Source organism: Palaemon carinicauda, chromosome 33, assembly GCF_036898095.1.
Source record: "Palaemon carinicauda isolate YSFRI2023 chromosome 33, ASM3689809v2, whole genome shotgun sequence".
NCBI lineage: Eukaryota > Metazoa > Arthropoda > Malacostraca > Decapoda > Palaemonidae > Palaemon > Palaemon carinicauda.
In genome coordinates, this window is record NC_090757.1 from 21,936,377 (window position 1) to 21,963,261 (window position 26,885).

General features: G+C 47.7%; 1 long non-coding RNA gene across 3 annotated transcripts in view; it reads left to right on the forward strand.

Annotated features, from left to right (window-relative positions):
* The window catches only part of LOC137625887 (uncharacterized), a 199,960-nt gene that overhangs the window by 17,852 nt on the left and 155,223 nt on the right, over positions 1 to 26,885 (forward strand). Inside the window, exon 1 of one of the 3 annotated variants that reach the window (XR_011040937.1) lies at positions 26,543 to 26,667. The exons of the other annotated variants lie outside the window; for them this stretch is intronic. This is a non-coding gene — a long non-coding RNA (uncharacterized lncRNA). Of the gene's footprint in view, positions 1 to 26,542; positions 26,668 to 26,885 lie in introns of those variants that run through there. 3 annotated transcript variants of the gene reach the window in all.

Here is a 26,885-nt window from a genome sequence, read left to right on the forward strand (position 1 = left end):
TAAGGTTAAGACACACGAAGTTAGAGCTATAGCAACTTCCGTGGCCTTTAAGCAAAATAGATCTCTGCAAAGTATTATGGACGCGACCTTTTGGAGAAGCAAGTCGGTATTCGCGTCATTTTACTTAAAAGATGTCCAGACTCTTTACGAGGACTGTTACACACTGGGTCCATTCGTTGCAGCGAGTGCAGTAGTGGGTGAGGGTTCTACCACTACATTCCCTTAATTCCAATATCCTTTTAATCTGTCTCTTGAAATGTTTTTAATCTTGTTTTATGGGTTGTACGGAAGGCTAAGAAGCCTTTCGCATCCTTTTTGATTTGGCGGGTGGTCAAATGTCATTTCTTGAGAGCGCCCAGATTAGGGGTTTGATAAGGTCCTTTTGTATGGGTTGCAGCCCTTGATACTCCAGCTCCTGGGAGTCTTTCAGCATCCTAAGAGGATCGCTGGGCTTCGTGAGGAAGACAGACTAACAAGGCAGAGTAATCGTCTAAGTCAACTTCCTTACCAGGTACCTATATATATTTGGGTTTTGTTATGATATAACTGTCAAAAACTCTAAGCATATACGCTGTAAACTTTATTAATTCTGGTCTCTACCCACCACCATGGGTGTGAATCAGCTATTATATATTCACCGACTAAGTTCAATATTTAAAAATGATTTTTAAATATTTAACTTAGCCGGTGAATATATAGCTGCAACTCTGTTGCTCGACAGACAAAAAACTGTACAAAAAAACTCGCTAGCGATCGCTATACAGGTTGCGGGTGTGCTCATCAGCGCCAACTGTCGGCCAGATACCAAACTCTATGTAAACAAAGACTCAATTTTCTCTCTGTCGACGTGTCGACAAGACGTACTTTACTCGCTGTTGAAACCTGGAGTTTTTCCCCATCATCTTTGGTGAAGTACTATATTCTGGTTTGAGCTTTCGCAGTGCAGGTGTTTTATCTTCATCTTAAATCTTGAACTCGTTTTGGATAGATTTAATTTTTGGTGACAAAGAGAGTATGGACTTTCTTTGACTTTTAAATGGCCGACCATTCCCTTAGACGGAAGTGTGTTTAGGCTTTTAGTAATTATCTTATCACGTTATAAATTAATTATAGATTTTCCTCTTCGATTAACTTTCCATTTATAATAAACATAAAAAATAAATTTTAATGTTTTGTTTATATGCGACCTTTCCTGAGAGTAGGCGGTCCTAACTTGGAAACCGAAGTTAATCAACGTTGAGCCCTTTAAATCGTAAATAGCTTTTAAAGAGCTAAGGATTTAAAACTTTTTAAATAAAATATTTTATGAAAGAATTTCTTTGAATAGTCTTCGTACTGTTTTCAAAGATGAACTAACGTTTAGTTTATTTATGCTACGCAGTTTGCGCTCTATCGTTAAGATAGAGAGAGAGTGTATCACGGTTTCACTTTGCAGAAAGAGTAAATCGATTCTGACGTTTTCTTCATTCTTTCAAAGCTTAAATGTTTTAAATTCTATTTTAAAGGAACTTTTTAATTGAAAAACCTTTCAGTTTTTTCCTTTGGTCAAATAACATGTTTTTTGGGCTCAAGCCATGGCGTCCTGATGGAAGGTTCCTTTTTGGTAGCTTCCTTGGGTATAAGACTACTAAGATATTCCCAGAGAATTTAACCACAGGTTATCACAGAATTCTAACTTCTGGAGCGAGTATCTCAAAGGTTTCCCTTTAAGACATCGTAATACAACAGGGGACGCGCATGTCTGAACGCGCCACATAGCTATCTTCACCCCGAACAGAGTTAATGCTTCGGTGTGTAAGGACTGAGAATAGCTGGGAGCCGTTCCACAGCTAATCTCACTCGTGGCTACTACTGATACTCGAGACGTAAACAAACGGACGCCATTGCTCTAATGACGTCACGCCCGTCTTCATCCTTTGTTTAGTAGCTGCCCTACTTAGACGGATTTTCCCTGTGTTAACTTTATCGTTTTGCATCTTCGCTATGTCGTTACCTTCAGCCTCGCCTTCTTCTGGAAAGTTGAGTACAAGGTTCCAGTATTGTTTAATTAAGCTCTGGCCGTAAAGTAAATATTACTTTTCGAGATAATTGCTGTTTTGTGGCAGAGCTGTGCCTCTACCGGACCCGCCATTTTATGGCGTCGTTGTTGTTATGCATGTCTTATTTAGTTAGCCACAACAACGTTTCCGGCCTTATATACTAATCGATTACATTAGTTTATTTAGTCTTCATAGCTAGGAACTTTTATATCGTGTTTAGACGCTTTTTATCGGTCATCGATTGACCTCATACCAGTCGGCTACTATAGCCCCCAGGCCAGGAGCCTACATACAAGTGTTCATGCATGATTTATTAGTGATCCTAGGCTAAGTTATGAAGATAGTGGCATTATTTTACAATACTTTTGACAGTGATGCAAATGTTTTCGCCTTCAGGGACCATATAGGGGATAGGCTAGTCAGTGACTCTTTCTAGCCTAACCTAATGATAGGACCCCTATATGCTTCCTTCATCCCCTGCCTTGGCATTCCCTCTATTTAGCCTTGATTCCTTTTCTGAGTAAAGGGATCAATTGTCTAATAGAGTATATATCGCCTCTCTGTCCTCCCTAAAGGAATGAACCCCCTTTAGGGTTGCGTCCGAGAGTGAGGTTAGGCTAGCCCTACCTCTATGGCTAGGATAGTCTATGACTTTCCTGCGATAGCGATATGTCTTCTTCCTTTCCTAGTTCAGGACTCTTAGCCCTGCTCTAGGTTAGGTTAGGAAGTTTTCTCTGTTCCATGCTGAAACTGTACTCTTGCACCGTTTTAGCTGATCTGCCTGATCTTAGGTTAGGGAGTGTCCTCCCTTTCCCTAGTGGCGCTCTGGTACAGAAACCCTTCCTTGGAAGACTTCTCTCTTCTCCCTCCCCACCTATCTCTTGTATAGCCTAGCCTATGCTTAGGTTAGTTTATACCCATCTGTCCCCTGTCCTACAACTCCTCCTTAGGGTGGAATAGTAGGGCTACCCGAGCTTCCTTGTGCAGTCCGCTCTGGTACATATACCTTCATAGTGTCCTATAAGGTTAGTTGCTAGTTTAGCTCTGCATATGGGAGTCTCCCCCCCCCCCCTTTTGGGTGTTCCCTAGCCCTCCCTTGGGCTACCTTGCTCCCGGTCCCTAGTGACCCCTGCTCATGGATGTTAGAGCCTGCCTCTATCATGGGTACACCCTCTCAGGGAGGGGGAGGGATGTCTGGAGTCCTGATGGTACTTCCTGCATCCCTTCCCCCCTCCCCCCTGTCTCTCTCCCTATCCGGGTGCCGGTCTCTTGCCGCCTCTACTGTCGGCAATACCTGCCTCCTACTTGGTGACTCTTCCTAACCTTGCCGCCAGCCCCCCGTGTACCGAGGGACTGCCGGCTGCCGCCGGCTACTACCGGCGGCTCTCCTCCTCCTAGCTTGTCGTCCGCTTGCCGGTCGGCCGCCGGAGTGCCGGCATATACTGCCGGCAACCCGGTACAGCTTTAACCATCCTTATCCCAGTCACCAATCCGGCATCCTCCGACTGCCGGAGCCGCCGCTCCCTGCCGGCGTGCCGCCGTTGTGCCGGCGACCGCCATCCTGGTAATTGACTGACTTTGAACATTGTCTGTCCTAATGCCAGAATCTATGCTGGAGCGAGCTCCGGCATGCCGGCGGCTTGCCGGATGCCCCGGAGGCGTCAAGAATACTTGCACCCCCTTCCTGTAGCTATCATAGGACAATGATAGCCCTATATCGCAAACAGATAGACTGTTTCTACTATTAAGATCAGTACCTAGTACTGCTCTGTTAGTGATCATGCTGTCTCTTTGCATTCTTCTAATTCCAGCATGCTATGTGCATCTTAGCACGGCTGGTTGCCAGAAGCAGTTACCTTTATAAGAGGCCTTCTGGCCCTTAACTTGGAACCGAATGATCTCGGTCCCAATCTTGCCCTTGGATTTTTCCACGGAATTCCAAAATACTTGGAGCTCTAAGGAATTATATCCGGTGCCCTCGGTCACTCGGATTATCCAGGGACCAAGCTTATGGTAACCAGCCGGGCGAGATGCATGGAGCATGTTCTCCTTTACTATTTTCATTCTCTATGCATCACACCTTTCATTAAGTTAAAATTAATAATTAATATTAACTTAGTTTAAGGGCCATTCTTATGACTCCCCCATACTCATTTTCTCTTTCTTCCACAGGAGGAGCAGATGAAGTGTGATTTCGCCTTCTGCGCTGTGAAACGCCCGCAGTTTTACGGGCATACGGCTTGCAGGACTCACGCCCCTTGTGCAGACAAGAAAGGGGATTTGAAGTTTTGGAATCCACTGAACTGTACGGTCTGTCAGGCTCACCTAGTTGAAGCCTTCCATAATCCTCCCTCAGCGGAGATTAGGGACATTTCTCGTGAAAAGCTGCGCAAGTGGGTGCGTGGCTTCCAGAAAAATGCTACCGGACCGTACCTGGCCACCGAAGAACTGAGGTCACTGTTGTTCCCTAAGGCCTCCCCTGACTCAGTGGTACCCAAAGACGTGATCCCCACTGTCCAAATTACGGTGGAACCTGATGTAGTCATGGCTCAGTCCATGCACGAGTGTCGTTTGGATTCCGAAGATGACGAACAGATTTCGGATGTCTCGGAAGACACGGAGAAAACGCTTATGGCTCAAGGAGCCGAAGATGACGAAGACAAGGTGGAATACGCCGAGTCGGAGCAAGAGGTCGCTCCCCCGTCCATCCCCCCTCCTACTCCTACACCGACGGAAATGTCTATTCCGTCTACCTCCTCGACTCCGGATCCTTCTTCTTCCACTCAAGAATTGATCCGACTGATTAGAGCCGTCATGGACGACAGGCTGAAGGAGAACCAGGAGTCCATCAGGTCGATGATAGGATCCAGAGAACCGAAGAAGATTTCGGTCAAGGATCTCCCAGCTTGCTCTCATGCCAACCCGTGGAGGTATGCAGAGCATATGGTTATTGCGACCGGCAGGATCTTTGTCAGTGATAAGATCGGCACGGTCCCTTTGGAAGATGTGGAGTTCTTCCCAAACTTTGAGGCCTACCCGGACTGTTACGTCCGGCTTCGTTCCGAACCTGCCTCGAAGGGAGAGACCGAACCTAAGGAAGAGATAGTGTTCGATCTCGCAAAGGCCCAGGCTATGCTAGCCTCCGCATTCAAGAGTAGAGGCTTTACCTGCTCTAAGCTTCCGGCATTGAGCAAGAAGCACCCTACTTACGTTGCACCTGAAACTGCGGTTCTTCCATTCTTGGAAAAGGCCTTAGCTGCATGCCTTAAAGCGGCGGATGAAGGGAAACCCTGCCCTGCATTGGAGGAGTGCAGACCCTTCTCCATAGTGACCCCCCCTGACGCTCGACACTGGAAAGATGTTCAACATACTTTCGTCGTGGGAAGGCTCGATCCTGACGTCGCCGGACGTCAGTTTAATGAAGACCTCCCTAAGCTCAACGATCACCTCCTTCGTCGGGAACAAGACACGAAGGAGAGGCTTGCGGCATCTCTTTCTCATCAAGTCCAACTTGAAGTTATGGCCTGTGACACTAGAGTACCAGACCACTACATGGTACTCTCCAAATCCCACTTATTGACTGTAATGAAGGACTTGTACCACTTCATAAAGGCTCGAAGAGCCTGTCGTGAATTCGTGTTTGCCGGTGCCACCGTGAAACACGAACCCCGGAGGCTGATTTCCTCCAACATCTGGGGAAAACACCTCTTTCCTTCTGACCTTGTGAAGGAAATCACTGACAGAGCCGCCACGGAGAATAGGAACCTTCTCCACAAGTGGGGCATGTCCAGGAAAAGGAAACCCTCTCAGGACGACGGACCTCAGCCTAAGAGGAAACCCCAAAAGCCAAAACCCCAGCAACGTCAGCAAAGACGTCAGTTTCCGGGACCCGCTACCTCCCAAGTGGTTGCCCAACCACAACAGACCTTTCAATTGGTCCCCCAACCGGTGTTGTCACAGTCACCGGTCTTCACCCCTGCCTTTGAGCAACAATCAACTACCTTTCGTGCCAAAGGTAGAGGCTCATTCAGGGGTGCAAGCAAAGACGCATCTCGCCGTCCCTCCAGAGGTAGAGGAGGAAAGGGAGCTAGCGGCCGAGGCAGCAAGTCCTCGGGACACCAGAAGCAATGAAGTGCTTCCGGTGGGAGGAAGACTCCGCCAATTCCAGGATCGTTGGACCTTCGATCCCTGGGCGCACAGCATCGTCAAGAAGGGTCTAGGCTGGAGTTGGACTCAACCACCCCCAATCTTCCAGCAATTCTTCCAACAATCAACCCCCCTTCTGGAAGAATATGTTCTAGACCTCTTGAACAAGAAGGTGATAAGGAAGGTAAAGTCCACCAGGTTCCAAGGGAGACTGTTTTGTGTTCCCAAGAAGGACTCAGACAAACTCAGAGTCATTCTGGACTTATCCCCCCTCAACAAGTTCATAGCGAACAACAAATTCAAGATGCTGACGCTTCAACAAATAAGGACCCTTCTGCCTCAAGGTTCTTATACGGTCTCTATAGACCTGGCGGATGCCTACTGGCACGTTCCAATGAACCATCACGCTTCCTCCTACCTAGGATTTCGACTCCAAAGGAAAAGCTACGCCTTCCGGGCCATGCCCTTCGGCCTCAATGTGGCCCCTCGGATCTTCACAAAACTGGCGGATGCCATAGTACAACAACTCCGACTAAGAAACGTCCAGGTGATGGCCTACCTCGACGACTGGCTAGTCTGGGCTCCATCGCCCGAAGAGTGTGCAAAGTCTTGCAACGAAGTTACCCAGTACCTAGAACACCTGGGATTCAAGATCAACGAGAAAAAATCTCGCCTCTCTCCAGCTCAGAAGTTTCAGTGGTTGGGAATCCACTGGAATCTTCAGTCACACCGCCTTTCCATCCCCCAGAAGAAAAGGAAGGAAATAGCAGGGTCTGTCAAGCGACTACTGAAATCCAAACGCATTTCAAGACGACAGCAGGAACGAGTTCTAGGCTCTCTACAATTCGCCTCAGTGACAGACCCAGTGCTTCGTGCACAGCTAAAGGATGCCGCGGGAGTCTGGAGACGCTCGGCATCCATCGCTCGAAGAGACCTCAAGAGACGGCTTCCAAACAGACTGCGACGCCTCCTAAAGCCGTGGTCGGAAGAAAAGGCCCTGAAAAGGTCCATTCCTCTCCAACACCCTCCTCCATCACTCAACATCCACACGGATGCCTCACTGGAAGGTTGGGGAGGTCACTCCCACCAGAAACAGGTTCAAGGTACCTGGTCTCCACTATTCAAGACGTTCCACATAAACATCTTGGAGGCCATGGCGGTCCTTCTAACACTGAAGAAGTTATCCCCGCCGCCCTCGATCCACATCCGTCTAACCCTAGACAACTCGGTGGTAGTTCGTTGTCTCAATCGCCAAGGCTCAAGATCGCCCCAGATAAATCAGGTGCTTCTCCCAATCTTCCGTCTGGCAGAGAAGAAGAAGTGGCACCTGTCTGCAGTTCACCTACAAGGATTCCGCAACGTGACAGCGGATGCTCTATCTCGGACAAACCCGATAGAGTCGGAATGGTCTCTAGACGCAAGATCGTTCTCCTTCATCTCTCACCAAGTCCCAGAACTTCAGATAGATCTCTTTGCAACGAGCGACAACAATCAACTTCCTCTGTACGTAGCCCCGTACGAGGACCCCAAAGCAGAAGCAGTGGATGCCATGTCACTGGACTGGAACAGATGGTCCAAGATCTACCTGTTCCCTCCCACCAACCTTCTGTTGAAAGTCCTCTCCAAACTGAGAACCTTCAAAGGGACAGCGGCCCTAGTGGCTCCCAAGTGGCCCCGGAGCAACTGGTACCCCCTGGTCCTGGAGCTGCAGCCCAAGCTGATCCCTCTCCCGGGCCCAGTTCTCTCTCAACAAGTACAGAAGTCGACTGTCTTCGCTTCATCATCGAAAATCAAGGACCTTCATCTCATGATTTTCTCTCCCTTGCCGCAAAGAAGAGGTTTGGGATCTCGAAGAAAAGTCTAGACTTCCTAGAGGAATACAAGACCGAATCCACGAGACGGCAATATGAATCATCCTGGAGGAAATGGGTCTCCTTTGTCAAGACAAAAAATCCTAAAGAAATCACGATTGATTTCTGTATGTCCTTCTTTATTCACCTTCATGGACAAGGATTAGCAGCCAATACGATTTCAACCTGCAAATCGGCCTTGACTAGACCAATTCTATATGCTTTCCAAATTGATCTGTCCAACGACATCTTCAACAAACTACCAAAAGCATGTGCTCGCCTACGTCCAGCACCCCCACCGAAACCGATCTCCTGGTCACTAGACAAGGTACTCCATTTCGCCTCCAACTTGGACAACGATTCATGCCCCCTCAAGGATCTGACTCAGAAAGTTATATTTTTATTTGCTCTCGCTTCGGGAGCTCGAGTCAGCGAAATAGTGGCATTATCAAGAGAAGAAGGACACATCCTGTTTACCGATTCAGGAGAAGTGACCCTCTCCCCTGATCCGACGTTTCTCGCTAAAAATGAATTACCCACCAAAAGATGGGGCCCTTGGAGAATATGCCCCCTGAAGGAGGATGTCTCTCTATGTCCAGTAGAGAGCCTCAAGGTCTATCTTCGCAGAACTTCGAACTTTGGTGGAGGCCAACTCTTCAAAGGAGAAACATCGGGCAGCGACCTGTCACTGAAACTATTAAGAGCGAAAATCACCTACTTCATTCGCAGAGCGGATCCGAACAGTACACCCGCTGGTCATGATCCTAGAAAAGTGGCATCTTCTCTGAATTTCTTTCAGAGCATGGACTTTGAAAGCCTTAAAAACTTTACGGGCTGGAAGTCCTCGCGAGTTTTCTTTAAACACTATGCGAAACAAGTGCACGAAGTCAAACATTTTGTGGTAGCCGCAGGTAGTGTTATGAAACCTGCACCTAACTCTGCGTAGAACAGTGAGTTACTTGGGACTCTAACTCTTCGGGTGCCTATGTTGACCCTCGAGCGATTCATAGTGATGTCGAAAAACACTTAGTGCTTTTATAACTGTTCTTATCCCAGGTGAAATGTCATAGTGTCACACAAGTGCCGCATGCCTTGAGCATGATGTGTTTTAATTAAAGACTTGCGTTCCTCGAGAACGAGTACCTACTAATATCCTGAAATTCCTTTTCAGATTCAAGAGCAAGCCTTTATTTCTATGTACATTATTATTACTGTAAATGAACTTTACTTTTTGCTGTAAATTAATTAATTTCTGCATTTGTGAAATAAAATTTCTATTTTATTACTTGTGCGTCTCTATCAGCTCCTACTTACTATGAAATACATACCTGTCATAGTTTTATTTATTCCTCCTTTCTTATGGTTATGAAGAATTTAAGATGTCTAATCCTAAATTATATTCACCCTGACTAAGTAAGGTTCCTACACGAATACTTACTTCTGATACCCAAGAGATGAACTCTATACACAGTGTCCAACCACCACTGGTCTAATTTCAGAATGTTCCTATACAAATACCAAACATTCAGCTTCATCTCTAAGTTCTTCAAGTTCTTCTCTCAGGATGAATAGCCCTTCAATACCACTTTGACGTCGGCATAGCCCATGGGAACTTCACTGCCAAGGGGGGCAGGATACTTCGTCCCTATGGTTCTTTATCTAAGATTACTTTGCTGTTTTGTCAATGCCTAGGCACTTAATACTAGGGGAAAATCTACCACGATACATTGATTCTCTGGTACTCTTCCATCAGGACGCCATGGCTTGAGCCCAAAAAACGGATTTTGAGCGAAGCGAAAAATCTATTTTTGGGTGAGATAGCCATGGCGTCCTGATGGACCATCCCTACTTCTTCGTCCAGTTTTGTTCCCACCCTGTGCTACTGTATCATGGTGATGGGCAGCAACTGGCTTCAGGATGAAGACGGGCGTGACGTCATTAGAGCAATGGCGTCCGTTTGTTTACGTCTCGAGTATCAGTAGTAGCCACGAGTGAGATTAGCTGTGGAACGGCTCCCAGCTATTCTCAGTCCTTACACACCGAAGCATTAACTCTGTTCGGGGTGAAGATAGCTATGTGGCGCATTCAGACATGCGCGTCCCCTGTTGTATTACGATGTCTTAAAGGGAAACCTTTGAGATACTCGCTCCAGAAGTTAGAATTCTGTGATAACCTGTGGTTAAATTCTCTGGGAATATCTTAGTAGTCTTATACCCAAGGAAGCTACCAAAAAGGAACCTTCCATCAGGACGCCATGGCTATCTCACCCAAAAATAGATTTTTTGCTTCGCTCAAAATCCGTTTTTTTGACGAAACGTAATTGGGCTCTTCTCTTAGGTGCGAAATCAAGAGAGAAAGAGAGAGAGATATAGAGACGGAGGGAGAGAGGAGAGAAAACGTTCCGTTCAAGCGGGTAACGTTGTTCTCGAGTTACTCTCGTCCCTAGTCTCTGTACGGGGAGAAAGGATAAAACGTTTTTAGTTTTATTCTCGTCCCCAGGCAATGTACGGTGAAAGATTGAAAACATAGTTTGGAATGAACTAGCGTTATTCTCTTCCCCAACCACTGATTTTTTTTTTATCTTAAAAGATGTTTACTGTTTTTTTGCTGGTATTAATATGCTTGCATTATACGCCTGATTTCGCATTTACTACCTTTTGATGAGGGTAGAATTGCGTGCTTCAGGTAGAAATCAGTAAAAGGTTCGATATCAGTGTAATAAGTGCAAAACAGAAAATCGTAGTGATAAAGTGATATTGCGCAAAGTGTTACAGTGTTGCGTCCGAGGGTTCGTCTGTTCGTGCCTGTCGTTCACCTAGTCCGGGACCTCTTGCAAGCTCCCAAGCCCAGGGGAGAAGTAATGTTATACGACTTATGGGCTCGAGAGGCCTTGATCAACGAACAGACGTTTCCCTCTATGGTATCGGGTGTATCTTACCAAGATCTCCCCTACCATAAGGTGAGAGAGACGTTTTTCTCCTCGTCTTCCGAAGGCTTTTCGCATAAGAAACCTGTAACAAGGTTTCGAGACCCTTAAGCGAAAGTCAGTCCTTTCAGGACAGGTCCAGCGTCCTGGTTACAGCCATTAGGACAGCTCTGACCCTTTGCAGTCATCGGAAAACTGCTCGCCGCCTAACAAAAACGTAACACAGACTCCGAGAGTCTTTTTTGTTGGCAAAGTGTTGCGGTCACAGACGTTACCCTCGTCTCTTACCACAACCATTTCCGTGGATCCTTAATGGGTTGTACGGCAAGACATGCAGAATATGCTTGCCTCCCTTATGGAAGACTATTCTGCCGATTAGTCCGTTGAGTCTAGCCGTTTATCTCATCGATATCCTGGCTTTCAGCCAACCTAACGTTCCTTTGTGCATCCTGTTGACGTTGGCGTAGCTAAGTCACGTCAGTCAGGTTGTTTAGAACCACACTCGATGCGATCTCGTGTGGATTTTCAGCCACTTTTGGACGTTAGGCCACTTGCTGATGCTCCTGTTTACGTTCAGGACGTTCGCTAACAATCGGAGTTGACTTGTTTTGACGCTGTGCGTCAACCTCCGCATTCTAGAGTTGTTTTGACTGCTCAGTCTAGACAGTCAAAGCAGTCTCGAGTGGACGCTGTGCGTCCTCACGCACCTGTTGTTGTTGACAGTTCAGTTGTTGACAGTTCACAGACTGTCAAGCAGTTACATGACGTTGCGTCCTGGTCCGCTACTTGCACCAGTGTGTGTGGACTCTGCTTGTAAAGCATTGCCACCACGGTAGGTCTCTCCCTTGCTTGAGACTCGGCTTTTATCGGACAAGGTTCCTTTAGATGAGGAAGTTGCTGTTCCCCCTCCTACTGATATTCCCTTGAGGACTCTGTCAGACGGAGAGGAGCCTAAAGCTGCTTAGCCCTCTATGGACTTTAATTAAATCATGCTGATCTGATTTTTAAGGATCTTTGTCCGGATCTTTTTGTAACTGCTGCTCCTCGTTCGCCTAAACGTCAGAGCTTACACTAGGCCTAGCTACTTCGAAGCCGTTGTTTATAAGCTAGTGCTCTCTCGCTCTCCTAGAGAGCTTTACGTCTGCTAGGCGACTGGTTTATCACCAGGAGGAGTTTGGGGGATACAGCCTTTGCTTTCCCTTCTTTTAAACTGGTTTATAGAGCGAGAGTCTGATACGACACGAGAGAAGTTCTCGGCTTGGGAGTTCCTGGCTCTGCCCAGATAGACTTCTCAAATCTCGTAGACTCTCCCTGGCGCCTGGGCAGGAGACGCTCCCAGTTTTTTTTACAGGTCAACTTCACAGCTGTTTTCGAGCCTTTGAAGTTTTGCTGTACAATTATGTCATGCATAAACAAGGCTTTCAGGGATGGAAAGCGGTACCGCCTCAGTCGCTAACCCCGTCTGTTGCTGCACCTGCTCCCGTAGACCCTAAATGGGCTTTGCTGCAAGACATGCAGTCCAAGTTTGCGTCCTTGATAGAGGACTTTAATGCGGAGAAGGTTGCTGCTGAACCTTCTGGCCAACAACCTTACAACCGGTCGGTTGTGCGTCCTGTTGACGCTGAGGTAACCTTCTCGCGTCTACCAGTTGAGGTGGTTCCTCCACCGATGCGACCCAGTGTGGGTTGCCAGCCGCACGTTGACGTTAAGCGACGCTCGGAGGTGGTTGTTGACGTTCAGGACGTTCAACAACCATCAGAGGTGACTTGTTTTGACGCGGTGCGTCAACCTCAGCAACCCGGTATGGTGTTGACTGCACAACCCAGACGGTCTAGACAGTCTTGGGTGGACGCTGTGCTTCCTCGCGCACCCATGGTTGTTGACAGTTCACAGACTGTGCAGCAATTCCATGACGTTGCGTCCGGCTCCGTCACGCATGCACCAGTGCGACCGGACTCAGCGAGCCAGACGTTACCCACTCCGTTACCGTTTCCTCATCAGTTTTCGGATGAGGAACTATCTGATGAGGACGTTGCTGAACAACAAGACGATCAGCCCCCAGAATAGATCAAGCCCTGCTATCCATCCAGAAGATGCTGAAGAAGGAACGCTGCTCAGTCAGGCTGTGGATGAGTCTGGTGGGGACGCTGTCATCCCTGGAACAGTTTGTATCACTAGGAAGACTACACCTCCGTCCTCTTCAATACCATCTGGCTTTTCACTGGAAAAAGGACAAGACGCTAGAAGCGGTCTCGATCCCGATTTCCGGAAAGATAAAGACTTGTCTGACTTGGTGGAAGGACAATATCAACCTAAGAGAGGGTCTTCCCCTGGCTGTTCAGACTCCTCACCACGTTCTCTTCTCGGACGCATCGGACTTGGGCTGGGGCGTGTCACTGGACGGTCGGGAATGCTCAGGTCTGTGGAACTCGAGTCAGAGGAGCATGCATATCAACTGCAAGGAGCTGTTGGCAGTTCATCTGGCCTTGAAAAGCTTCGAGTATCTCCTTCGAGGCAAAGTGGTGGAAGTAAACTCGGACAACACCACGGCCTTGGCGTACATCTCCAAACAAGGAGGTACCCACTCACTGACGTAGTACGAGATCGCAAGGGACCTGCTCATCTGGTCAAAAGGTCAAGACATCTCCCTAGTAACGAGGTTCATCCAAGGCGACTTGAACGTCATAGCAGATTGTCTCAGTCGGAAAGGGCAAGTAATTCCAACCGAATGGACCCTCCACAAGTATGTGTGCAAGAGACTTTTGGCCACTTGGGGTAAACCATCCTTAGATCTCTTTGCAACCTCGCTGACCAAGAGGCTTCCTATCTATTGCTCTCCAGTCCCGGACCCAGCAGCAATACATATAGATGCTTTCCTCCTAGATTGGTCACATCTGGATCTCTACGCATTCCCACCGTTCAAGATTGTCAACAAGGTACTGCAGAAGTTCGCCTCTCACAAAGGGACAAGGTTGACGTTAGTTGCTTCCCTCTGGTCCGCGAGAGAATGGTTCACCGAGATACTTCGATGGTTAATAGACGTTCCCAGAAGTCTTCCTCTAAGGGTAGACCTTCTACGTCAGCCACACGTAAAGAAGGTACTCCAAAGCCTCCACGCTCTTCGTCTGACTGCCTTCAGACTATCGAAAGACTCTCGAGAGCTAGAGGCTTTTCGAAGGAGGCAGCCAGTGCGATTGCTAGAGCAAGGAGAGCGTCTTCCATTAGAGTCTACCAATCGAAGTGGGAAGTCTTCCGAGACTGGTGCAAGTCAGTTTCTGTATCCTCGACCAGTACCTCTGTAGCTCAAATAGCTGATTTTCTCTTATACCTGAGAAAAGGACGATCCCTTTCAGCTCCCACTATCAAGGGCTACAGAAGCATGTTGGCATCGGTCTTCCGGCATAGAGGCTTAGATCTTTCCAACATAAAGATCTGCAAGACCTCCTTAAGTCTTTTGAGACCACCAAGGAGCGTCGTTTGGCTACCCCTGGATGGAATTTAGACGTGGTACTAAGATTCCTCATGTCAGACAGGTTGGAGCCGTTACAATCAGCCTCCCTGAAAGATCTCACTCTTAAGACTCTTTTCCTGGTATGCTTAGCCTCGGCTAAAAGAGTCTGTGAGATTCATGCCTTCAGCAAGAACATCGGATTTTCGTCGGAAAAAGCCACTTGTTCGCAGCAACTTGGTTTTGTAGCCAAAAATGAGCTGCCTTCTCGGCCTTGGCCTAAATCTTTCGATATTCCCAGCTTATCGGAGATCGTAGGCAATGAACTAGAAAGAGTCTTATGCCCTGTTAGAGCTCTTAAGTTCTATTTAAAGCGTACTAAACCTTTACGAGGCCAATCTGAAGCTTTATGGTGTTCAGTTAAGAAACCATCCTTGCCTATGTCAAAGAATGCTTGGTCAGACTTTATCAGATTGTTAATACGAGAAGCTCATTCACATCTGAGTGAGGAAGACCGAACTTTGCTTAAGGTGAAGACGCACGAAGTTAGAGCTGTAACAACTTCCGTGGCCTTTAAGCAAAATATATCTCTGCAAAGTATAATGGACGCAACCTATTGGAGAAGCAAGTCAGTGTTCGCGTCATTTTACTTGAAAGATGTCCAGTCTCTTTACGAGAACTGCTACACACTGGGACCATTCGTAGCAGCGAGTGCAGTAGTGGGTGAGGGCTCAACCACTACAATTCCCTAATTCCATATCCTTTTAATCTGTCTCTTGAAATGTTGTTTTTTATGGGTTGTCCGGAAGGCTAAGAAGCCTTTCGCATCCTGGTTGATTTGGCGGGTGGTCAAAGTCATTTCTTGAGAGCGCCCAGATTAGGGATTTGAGGAGGTCCTGTTGTATGGGTTGCAGCCCTTGATACTTCAGCTCCTAGGGGTCTGTCAGCATCCTAAGAGGATCGCGAGGCTCCGTAAGGAAGACGTACTTATAAGGCAGAGTAATCGTCTAAGTCGACTTCCTTACCAGGTGCCTATTTATTTTGTTTTTGTTATTTTGATAACTTCTAAAATGAAATAAAAACTCTTAGCTCATAAGATGTAAACCTCGTCCTTCAGCTATCATTCCTGCTACTTCCTTGGACCTAGACCTCTCCGCAGATCGTTCGCGATCTCCTACGCCTGCCAGACCTGCTGACCTGCCCTCACCTTTCCTAGCTGCTGACGTGCTGTGGGCGCCCACCCATCACGTTTTCCAACGGAGACCGGTCCCTTCGGGGCAAAAGGGGCTTTCACACATTGTGTGTAAGTCCCTTAAGCGCCAGGTTTCTCCTGTGCGCCAACGTTCGCCTGCGCGGAAGCGTTCACCGGTTGCTGTCTCATCTCGCCAGCGCTCTCCTGCACGCCCACGATCTCCTATTCGTGCTATAGTTCCAGAGACTACGCGCCCATGATCTCCTGCTCGCCAACGGACTTCTGCGCGCCCTCGGCCTGATGCACGCCATGGACCCCCTCGGTCTCCTGCTCGTCAACGCTCTCCTGCTCGTCAGCGATCTCCTGTGCACCAGCGCTCTTCTGCTCGCCAGCGCTCTCTTGCTCGTCAGCGCTCTCCTGCTCGTCAGCGCTCTCCTGCTTGCCAGCGCTCTCCTGCTTGCCAGCGCTCTCCTGCTCGCCAACGCTTGTCTGCTCGTCATCGCTCGCCTGCTCGCCCTCGATCTTCGGATCAGGGCTCCAAAGGGAAGTCTTCTTCCTCTCCTGCTCGCCAGCGCTCTCCTCCACGATCGCCAACTTGCCATCAGACCTCGCCTGCTCGCCATCCCTCGCCTACGCGCCATCGCCAACTCGCCATCCCTCGCCTACGCGCCATCGCCAACTCGCCATCAGACCTCACCTGCTCGCCATCCCTCGCCTACGCGCCATCGCCCGCAGTCTCCATCGCGCGCCCACTGCCAGAACTTCTGTTCCTGATGAGCGCCCTCCTACGCGCCCGCGCACTAGGGATATTCCCCCTGCACGCACGCGCCCTACGGCTTCACCCTTACGGGCCCTTCAAGATCCTGTGGCTGCACTTCATCCGAGGTCTCCGGAACGCGCATCAACGCGCCAAAGCGCCCCGTCACCTACGCGCCCACACGCCCTTTCTCCTGCACCCCCACGAGCTCCTTCTCCTGTGTGCCATTGTTCGCCCACGCGCCAACGCACGAACTCTCCTATGCACCAACAGTCGCCTGTGCGCCAACGCACCATCGCTCACCTGTGCGCCATCGCTTGCCTGTGCGCCATCGCTTGCTTGCGCGCCATCGCGCCCTAGCTCGCCCGCGCACCCTCGCTCACCTGTGCGTACCCGCGCGCACGCGCAAGCAATCGCCCCCCGAGCTGGGCAATGGCCCATCGCGCGAGCGTGATGCCCAGTGCGATGCTAAGCGACCCACAGCGCGTTCCCACACAGGATCCTGCAGTACTACGCACAGTCAGGTTATCTTCATCGCGTTCCCCCCCCCCTTAAGCGCAGGACAGTGCGCTCGACGGAGGGAGGAAAATCCCTGGACAGGTCCAGGAACATTTCCTCTACAGCTTCTTCCTTTCAGACAGACCCTGTTGTAGTTTCCACTCCTAGGGATCTTACGATCCCCTTCCCTCCAGAGGGTGTCTCTGACAGGGCTGCTGTCAGTCGGCTGCCCTGGTTTGGGCCCTTGATCAGAGCGGTTGCGCAGGCTTTCAAGCCCGCTTTCTCTGAATTAAGCCTCAAATCAGCGGCTATCTCGGCCCCCTTGAAGAGGAAGAGAGGAGTGGACGACGTGGTTACTTCTCCAAGGGCGAAACTGGCTCCTCGGAAGCCGTCGAGGAATGCTCCCTCCCCTCCCGAGACTTTCTCTCCATCCCCCGTGGACAGGGCATGTAGTACGGTACGGTTCGATTTGTTTTTTCGTAATTCGTACCATGCATTTTTACCGTACCGTAATTTCGTAGAGTACCTAAAAATTCATACCGTACCATACTAGTAGGATATTTTATAGTACCGTAATTTCGTACTGTTTCCGTACCTACTTTTTTTTTACATTGCAGTTCATATAGACATAACATGGCACTTTTACTACTACTACTACTACTACTACTACTACTACTACTACTACTACCACCACTGCCACTTCAAGGAGATTGGTGTTATATAATACATTAATGATATAATACAATTTTATTTTGCTAAGGTTACAAAAGGAAAATGCTCAGTTATACAGTATTAGGCGTTCATACAGTTTTATGTGTTGCAACGTAATAGCATTACAGCGTCAACAATATCCTCTTTTAGACCTAGTCTTAAATCATTAAGAATATAGCGCAACCCAGAGAATGTGCGTTCTACGCTCGCTTGAGTAACATGCAGAGCAACTGCTACTTCAGCAAGATTTTTAGTGGACTTTCTTGTTGATAATGCCACCACTGGAAAATACACTAATTTTTACTGATACGTGAAGCTTAGGCGAACATTTTGATATGCTCAGCCACTTCACTCTCTGCTTGCGGTATCAGTTGCTCTGCTTACATCACTGACTTGGAGTAATTTTGCATAATCCAGGTCTTCAATTACCAACTTCCCCTATACTTTCTGTAACATCATTTCCTTTTCCTTCACTGTCGCATTCATCGGGCAAACAAAATATTTTCGCAGATAGCCTTATTTCACGTTGTAGTGATTTGTCATCTTTATCCTGAGAGAAAGTTTCATTATCAAGATAAAAAAAAAAAAAAGATTCCAGCTGTTATGTTATCTATTTTGCAATTGGGATCTGTATTATATTTTGACCTTATAAGGTAACTGTCCTTCTCTAATAGATGAGATGTAACACTATATTTAACTGTATTTAACGCTAGGTGCTGATAGCAGACTTCCATTTATCACAAAAAGGTAAGGAAATGTTCAAGTTCATCTTGATTCATTCTATAAGTCAATAAAAATTACTTATTAAATATAATTGTTACCATTTTTAACAATTTTGGCAAACATTCACAAGGAACTGCCAATCCTATTTGGAATGAACAAAGACAATTATTTCCAAATGCCTTCAATGATTTTACTCGGTGCAGTGCATTTCATGATTTCATCCTGATTTTGTAAGTTCAACCCGTATTAATTTCTGGACATCTTTGTATCGTACGGAACTCCACAGATGAATTGACTTGTTTCTTCCTAATGCTTATCTAAAATAATCCTTTGCTACAAAAATATTTTAAGCGATTTTGTTTTTAATATCAATTGTACAGCTAATTTTACATTCATACGCTGAAAGCCACTGGCATTTATATGTTTCTCCAAGTCTATATGATGTTTTCAGATCACTTTTACTTTATAATAAAGTTCCCTTAGCGAAGAGCAGTAGACAAAATCAATGTCACTTTGCTGAAAGCCATTATCAAAGAAATTATTTCTTATCAGTCTCATGAATTGTGGAGCATCAGCAAAAACACAAATAACGTGATTGATGTGGTTGGATTTTCAATCATCAAATTATGCACAATTATGCCTAAAGATTTCCATAAACTAACGTTGGTAGGACCTAGGTCGTTAAATATAAACATTACAGGAAAACTCGCTAGTTCTATCTCAATGAGAGAGTAATTTTTAGAGCATAAAGAGTATCTGAATCTTAGTTATAACTAAAACTTTAGGCAATGCTGCACTCATCAAATGATTAGATGTAAACACGCTCAAAATTATTTCTGATTTGTGCTTAAATAATTTGATAACGGTCTTTAAGATTTATTGTTCGAGATCCAACCTCCTAACCAAACTATTCAACGTAAGAATGGAGGAAAGAGTGGAATACTGAACACCAGCTTCCTTAAAAGCAAACAGTAAAATAGTAAATACCGGAAAACAAAAGCTGCTAAAACAGACCGTGGTGCGGTGTGACGTCATCAATAACCGCATGGCTAGTCTGCGCAGTAGAGGACACAGTTTGGGTCGCTGATGGGTAGACCTGGTATTCTATAGACCTTGGCAACACCTATCTGAATTTGGTACGGAAATGGTACGATTAAGTACGAAAAAAATCGTACTTTCGTACCGTACCGAACTCGAAGGACAATATTGTACCGTAATATCGAACCGTACTTACATCCCCCAAAAAACCGTACCATACCATAATATCGTAACGAACCGTACCGTACTACATGCCCTGCCCGTGGACGAGGATTTACCATCCTCGGGATTCTCGTGAGGTGAGGCGTTCTCCCGTCGCACCAATAGGAGAAACCCCACCTCGCGCCGAGAAGTGTCCTCGGGTGGAGGCGGAGAAGAGCCCCCCCACCATCTTTGTTGGAATCCTGCATCTCTCCCAGGAGGGAGTCGAAGGACTCCAAGACGGTTCCGAAATCTTATTCGAGGATCAGACCAGAACCAGCTAAGCCCGCAGAGAACGTCCACGAGTCCCCCCAAGAAGAGCCTTTGGGGACTGGAGACTTGCTGCTAGTCCATCAGGAGGAGAGCCGCAGGAGTCGGAGCATGCCTTCTGGCAAGTTTTAACTCTGATGAGGAACCTTAACGGATTTTCGGATCCGGAGATTCCTCCTCGAGAGGGCAAGGACATGGTTCTGGACCGAGTCTTTGGTACCCAAAAGCCCCCTAAAACCAGCGCGGCTTTGCCCTGGTCCCAGGGGGTCAAGAGTGCCAGAGATAAAGTCGAGAGCCAGCTCTCCGAGCTAGCCTCCTCCAGCCGTTCCAGCGCCGGAAACAAACTCCTCCCACCTCCTCGTGTCCACCAGAGGAGGTACTTCAAAATCGTCGAGGAGTCCTGTTTAGCTCTTCCCCTCCACCACTCGGTGGAAGAGCTCTCCAGGGGAGTCCCTCTCGAGAGAGACTCCAACCGCCCAGTGTCGTTCTCGGCCTCGGAGATTCTCAGCCAGGAGAAGGTAGCGAAGTGTGCCATGCAGGCCACTTCGTGGCTGGATATCTGGCTAGGATCTCTTGGCATCCTGATACAATCCGAAGACTTGTCTAAGGAGAGTACCAGGAAGGCTTGGAGACCTTCCTTCTTTCAGGCACTCGTACCATCGAGTTTCTGGCCCACCAAGTCTCGAACTTGTGGGCTAACACTATCCTGAAACGCTGTGATACGGTGTCTGTGAAAGATTCAACTCGAAGGTCCCCAACACCGAGGTCAGTAAGCTCAGACATTCCTCACTTTTGGGGAGTAGTCTGTTTGAGCCGAAAGATGTAGAGCAGGCGGCTGAGAGGTGGAGGAAGTCCAACCAGGACTCCCTCCTCCAGAGGGCTTTAACATCAAAGTCCTATAAGCCTCTAGCACCTCAACAACCTCGCCCTGCAAAGACGACAAAGCCGGCAGTAGCAGCAAAGGCAGTGGTGTCCAAACAGCCCTTTCCCGTCAAGGACAGGAAAGGCAAGAAGTCCTCCAGGGGAGGCAAAAATCCTAGGGGGAGTGGCCGAGGCCGCAACCAAGGATATTGCGTCCCGTTTATAACATCTCTTCCTCCCCTGACAGCGAATCCAGTGTCATTGAGCTCTCTTGCCATGGGATCGGCAAGAGGGCAAGCCCTTTGGGCAGAAGTCGAGAACATGTTGAAGAAGGACGCCCTCCAAGAGGTCGTCGACGGGTCCCCAGGCTTCTACAGTCGACTCTTTCTTGTAAAGATGGCGTCTGGAGGCTGGAGACCAGTCATCGACCTCTCAGCTCTGAACAGGTTTGTCAAGCAGACCCCGTTCAGCATGGAGACGGCAGACACGGTCAGACTCGCAGTGAGACCGCGAGACTTCATGTGCACACTGGATCAAAAGGACGCGTACTTCCAGATCCCAATCCATCCGTCTTCAAGGAAGTACCTAAGATTCAGCCTAGACAACAAGATCTACCAGTTCAATGTGCTGTGCTTCGGTCTCTCAACAGCACCTCAGGTTTTCACCAGAGTGTTCACCCTGATATCTTCGTGGGCACACAAGATCAGCATCCGTCTCCTCCGTTATCTGGACGACTGGCTGATCTTAGCAGACTCAGAGTCAACCCTTCTTCGACACCGAGACAAACTTCTGGGGATTTGCCAAGATCTAGGGATCATGATAAATCTCGAGAAGTCTTCTCTGCTTCCTACCCAAAGACTGGTACAGTATATCTAGGCAGGATATTGGACACCAATCTCCACAAAGCCTTCCCATCAGACGACAGGATAGCAAGGCTGAGGAAGGTCGCAAGTGCTTTCCTCAGACGAGATAAACTCCCAGCCCAATCGTGGTTACGTCTCTTCGGCCATCTCTCATCTTTGGTCCGTCTAGTTCCCAACGGTTGTCTCAGAATGAGATCCCTGCAATGGCGACTCAAGTCCCGGTGGAGTCAAGGACACGATTCCCCGGACGTTTTGATCCTATGGGTCTCGTGGAACGGACGGACCTTCAGTGGTGGGTGGCAGACGAGAACCTACGTAAGGGAGTGGATCTTCTCGTCCTCCCCCCGGATTTGATGCTGTTTTCGGACGCCTCAAAGAAAGGGTGGGGGCCCCACGTTCTGAACCACAGGACCTCAGGCCTGTGGTCAGAATCAGAAAAGTGCCTCCATATAAATCTGCTAGAAATGAAGGCCGTTTTTCTGGCCCTTCAACAGTTCCAACAGCACCTGGCGGGTCACTCTGTGGTGGTGATGAGCGACAACACCACTACGGCTTACATCAACAAGCAGGGAGGTACCTTTCCAGAACAGCTATCCCATCTTGCAGTGGTGATACTGAGATGGACCGAAGTCCACTCGATTCCACATTTGGCTCGCTTCATTCCGGGCAAAAGGAATGTGCTCGCCGACAGTCTGAGCAGAGCGTCTCAGATAGTGAGTACCGAATGGTCTTTGGATCGTCAAGTACCCAACAAAATCCTGACTTTGTGGGGTTCCCCGACTGTGGATCTGTTCGCGACAGCGTTGAACTTCAAACTGCCGCTGTACTGCTCCCCAGTCCTGGACCCCAAGGCTCTCTGGCAAGATGCTTTCCAATAACGGTGGGACAACATCGACGTATACGCCTTTCCCCCGTTCTGTCTGAGGAGGAGGGTACTCAACAAGACCAGACTATCGGTCAACCTCTCTATGACTCTCATAGCTCCGCTGTGGCATCACGCGGAATGGTTCCCGGACCTTCTGCAACTCCTTACGGAGCCTCCGAGAGAACTCCCCCCGCGACACGAGCTACTCAAACAACCACACGCCATTCACACCTGGAGACCATCCACCATCTCCTCGCAGAGAGAGGATTTTTGCAAAAAGTTGCGGAAAGGATGTCTGGACACCTGCGAAAGTCATCCGCAGGGGTCTGCCAGGCGAAGTGGAGAGTTTTCTGTGGTTGGTGTCGTGGAAGGGGTATCTCTCCACTCGATGCCACTATTCCAGCAATAGCGGAGTTCTTCGTGTATTTGCGAGAAGAAATGCGCCTTTCAGTCTCGGCAGTGAAAGGCTATCGCTCAGCCTTAAGTCTAGCCTTCAGGCTCAAAGGAGTGGACATTTCTTCTTCGCTAGAACTTTCCCTACTCATACGTAGTTATGAACTTACCTGCCCCCATTCGGAAGTGAGACCTCCTCCATGGAACGTGGTTCAAGTTCTCAGGTCTCTTAGGAGACCTCCCTACGAACCATTACGCCAGGCTTCTGATCGCCACCTGACTTGGAAGACGGTGTTCCTACTAGCTTTGGCGTCAGCCAAGCGAGTTAGCGAACTTCATGGTCTCTCGTATGACATCGCCCATTCAAGGGGATGGGGGGAGGTAACGTTCAGCTTCGTCCCTGAGTTTATTGCCAAGACTCAGAATCCGGGAGTGCCGGACCCTCGCTTCGACTCCTTCCAGATTTCGAGTCTTCGTTCTGTAACAGATGACTCAGACCATCTCCTACTGTGCCCAGTAAGGAGTCTGAGGCTATACCTGAAGAGAACAGCTACAGTTCGTCCCCAACTGCGGGCTTTGTTTGTCAGCACTGGGAGATCGAAGAGGAGGGTTACCAAGAACACCATCTCAGCATGGATTCGAAAGGCAATCCATCTGTCCCTGAATCCTGACCCTCTTCCATCACATCGTCCTAGAGCTCATGATGTCAGGGGAGTAGCTACGTCCCTGGCCTTCAAGAAAAACTTCTCAGTGACGCAGGTTCTACAAGCAGGGGTGTGGAAGTGTCAAACGACCTTCACAGCCCACTACCCAGGAGGCTCGATACGTTCTCTATTGGCCCTGTGGTGGCTGCACAACAGCTGGTTTAAACCTCAAGCTCCTTAATGTACAAGTAGCAGAGGGTTGAGGGCATTGTTACCCGGTTTTAGTCTGCATGAATGAAAAGGTATGCCTGGCCCTTATTCTTTTCTTCATCCTCCCCTCTCTTGGGGAAAGCAGCATCCTGGGTTCTCTGCACAGCTGACCTCAAGCCACTGCAGGTAAACCATGTTCCCTTGTGTTCCTAGTATTAAGTTAATACTGTCGCGTCCCCATACCCTGACGAGGTGGTATTGGGAGAGTCCTAGCCTAAAGTTTCCATCTAAAGAACTTCAGGTCAACTTCGTAGGACGAGTCACACTTTTTTCCTTCACACACAGCTTACGTAGGCCACAGCCCTTCCATAGCAAGGTGCGAGCGAGATGCAGGGACTCTTTATTGTTGAGTGCTGACACACACTGATAATGAGTCCCTGGGCAAAGCCAGAAGCCAGTATGGCTGGGACTTATTCCACCCTTCCTAAGGGTTAAGTCACCCACTTTAAATAGCGTGGTTTGTATTCCAGTTACGGAACAAATGACAAATCCGTAGATAATTTGTATTTTTCCTAACTATACAAACCTTAGCTATTTAATCAAACTTGCCCGCCAGCCCTGTCCCCCATGAAGTCCTACCTCTAAGCAAAGTGAGCTTACAACACAGGTGTGTGAGGGGGGAGGGTAGCTAACTACCCTCCATACCCCCCGCTAACTAGCGGTGGGGTAGTAAACCCTCATTAAAATTTTAATGGCTCGTCCTTTCTGCCACGCCGAAAGTAATTACCCACTTTAAATAGCCAAGGTTTGTATAGTTAGGAAAAATACAAATTTTCTACGAATTTGTCATCCTTTTTCTTTGTTAATCTTGGGTATATTGAGGTCTTTCTCGTTTGGTAGTCATACCTCAACTAACGATTTTTTAATTGATGACCGCTGAAGTGTGTTCTTTAATGAATTTGAAGAAAAAACAATCAAAAGGAGGGATTATACGTATCTGGATTTTGATTTCCTGATTCTAAGTAAAGTTCTTGAAAATGGGAGAGAAAAGCATTTTGAAAAGTCGTGCCTTCTAATTTTTTTATTTTAATTGAATTATGCCATTAAAAACCATTTGAAAGCAAATTCTGTACTCTAAAACTTTTACATTGGAAATTATAACTTTTTTCATTTTTTATGTGAACTATTTTATTGATGCATAGAATTCTCTTCCAAAGGTAACTATTTTTCAAATGAGTTTTTTTTTCTTCAAAAAGCGAATAGACCAGAACTCTAGCCCAAGAAAGTGGAAGACCATGGTATAGAAGTTATGTCACTACCCAAGACTAGAGAACAATGGGTTGATTTCAGACTGTCCTTCTCATAGAAGAGCTGCTTAACATACATAGCTAAAGAGTCTCGTCTACCGTTATCAAGAAGAAAGTGGCCACTGAACAATTACAGTGCAGTAGTCAACCCCTTGAGAGAAGAAGAATTGTTTGGTAATCTCAGTGTTGTCAGGTGTATAAGGACAGAGGAGAATATGTAAAGAATAGGCCAGACTATTTGGTGTATGTGTAGGCAAAGGGAAAGTGAACCGTAACCAGAGAGAAGGATCCAAGGTAGTACTGTCTGGCCAATCAAAGGACCCCTTAACTCTCTAGCGGTAGTAACTCAACGGGTGGCTGGTGTCCTGGCCAACCTACTACCTATCCAGGTGAAGAGCTAGTATGCCTTGGGGTTTTCCACTGCCGCCTTAGTAGTTGCCTAGTCTGTGACTGCAGCTTCTCATCCTGGGCTATGTTCCTCTTGCTGTGGAGTCCTGACTCCTTTGCCTGGTCAGCATATCCTGGCAGAGGTATTGCCTTCTGTCCCTGCTTCCAGTCTTGTCGTCTTGTTGTTCTGTCATTGGATGTGACTGGGCTATGGGGGGAACTCCCCTTTTTCCCTCTGCCTCCTTAATTGCAGCCTTAGGCTGGTCATCTACACCTTTTCCTCTTCTATATCTGAAGAACATTATCCTCTGAAGTTGGTCGATTGGATCCCACTTTGTCAGGATATCCCTTGAATTTTCAATTCTTGGCATCCTGGCTGTCTTTTATAACTCTCATTTTCTTCAGGATTTAATGATGATGACCGGGTCTTGACAGGTTTACTTATCTACTGCCTTTCATTCCTGTGCCTTCCTCCTGATCTTGGACTATTTCCATATAGGATCGTCCCCTTTATCCTTGTCAACTGGACAAGGCCTCTTCTGCGCTGTGTTGACATTCTTGGGGATGTTGAAAGGTTAGTTCATGATGCCATGGTTGCTAGGAATAGCTGCCACCTTAAACCCGGCTGCTATCGGCTTAGGTAGGACAGTATGTAATTTGCCACCTTGGGTTGTCTAATAGACCAACTTTTGGGGGAAATGGTGTTCCACCGATGTGACACTTCCTTCATTTTCTACAACACTGTCCTATATAATTATTTCATGAATCTCTAAAGATTTATGAGCTTTTCGGCATGAGTCTCCACTGTAGTGTAGCAGTAGCCATAATGTGTGACGTAGAAAATTTTTAATCTAGAAATATTTTTACAAAAAGTTTCTTATTGAATATTCATTTACATGTTATTTTTAACATTAAAAAATTTTTTGGTGATTTGTACTAATTGAAATTTTCAATCTTTACAGGTTGCTGAAGACCAGGAGTGTTCAACGGTAGCCTGTACCAGGAGGGTCAAGTTGCCCTTTGGTCTCAAGACTTGCCAGAAACATGGAGATTGTCATGTTTCCAAAGGGTCATTTGCAGTTTGGGAGCCTTCAAACTGCAACATCTGCAAAGACCTAATGGACACTGGCTTCCACGCCACCAACGTCTCCCAGGATAAGAAAGCGTGGAGTCATGAGACCATTCGACATTGGGTGAGAGGCTTTCAGAAGAGTTATCACCAATTACCTTCCTTCTCTAGAGGCCGGCAACATGCCAACCACCTTTTCTGTGTCATCAGAGAGGTAGAGGATCCTGCTGACTACAGAAGCCTCTGATGAGTCCCTAGATGTCCATCAGGTGAGTACAGTGCCTAGTACTTCTTCGACTCAATCCCCCATCCCTGTATCTGCTGCCCCTGCCTCCATTTCTACTCCTGTTCCTACGCTAAGTACAACTTTGCTACCTGGTCACTTGGAGTCTATGGCATCCATGAAGCCATTCCTGGAAAATGTACATGCCGAACATAAAGGAGCTCAAGCGTCCTTAGAAGCGAAGATAGGAGATTTTCAACAGGC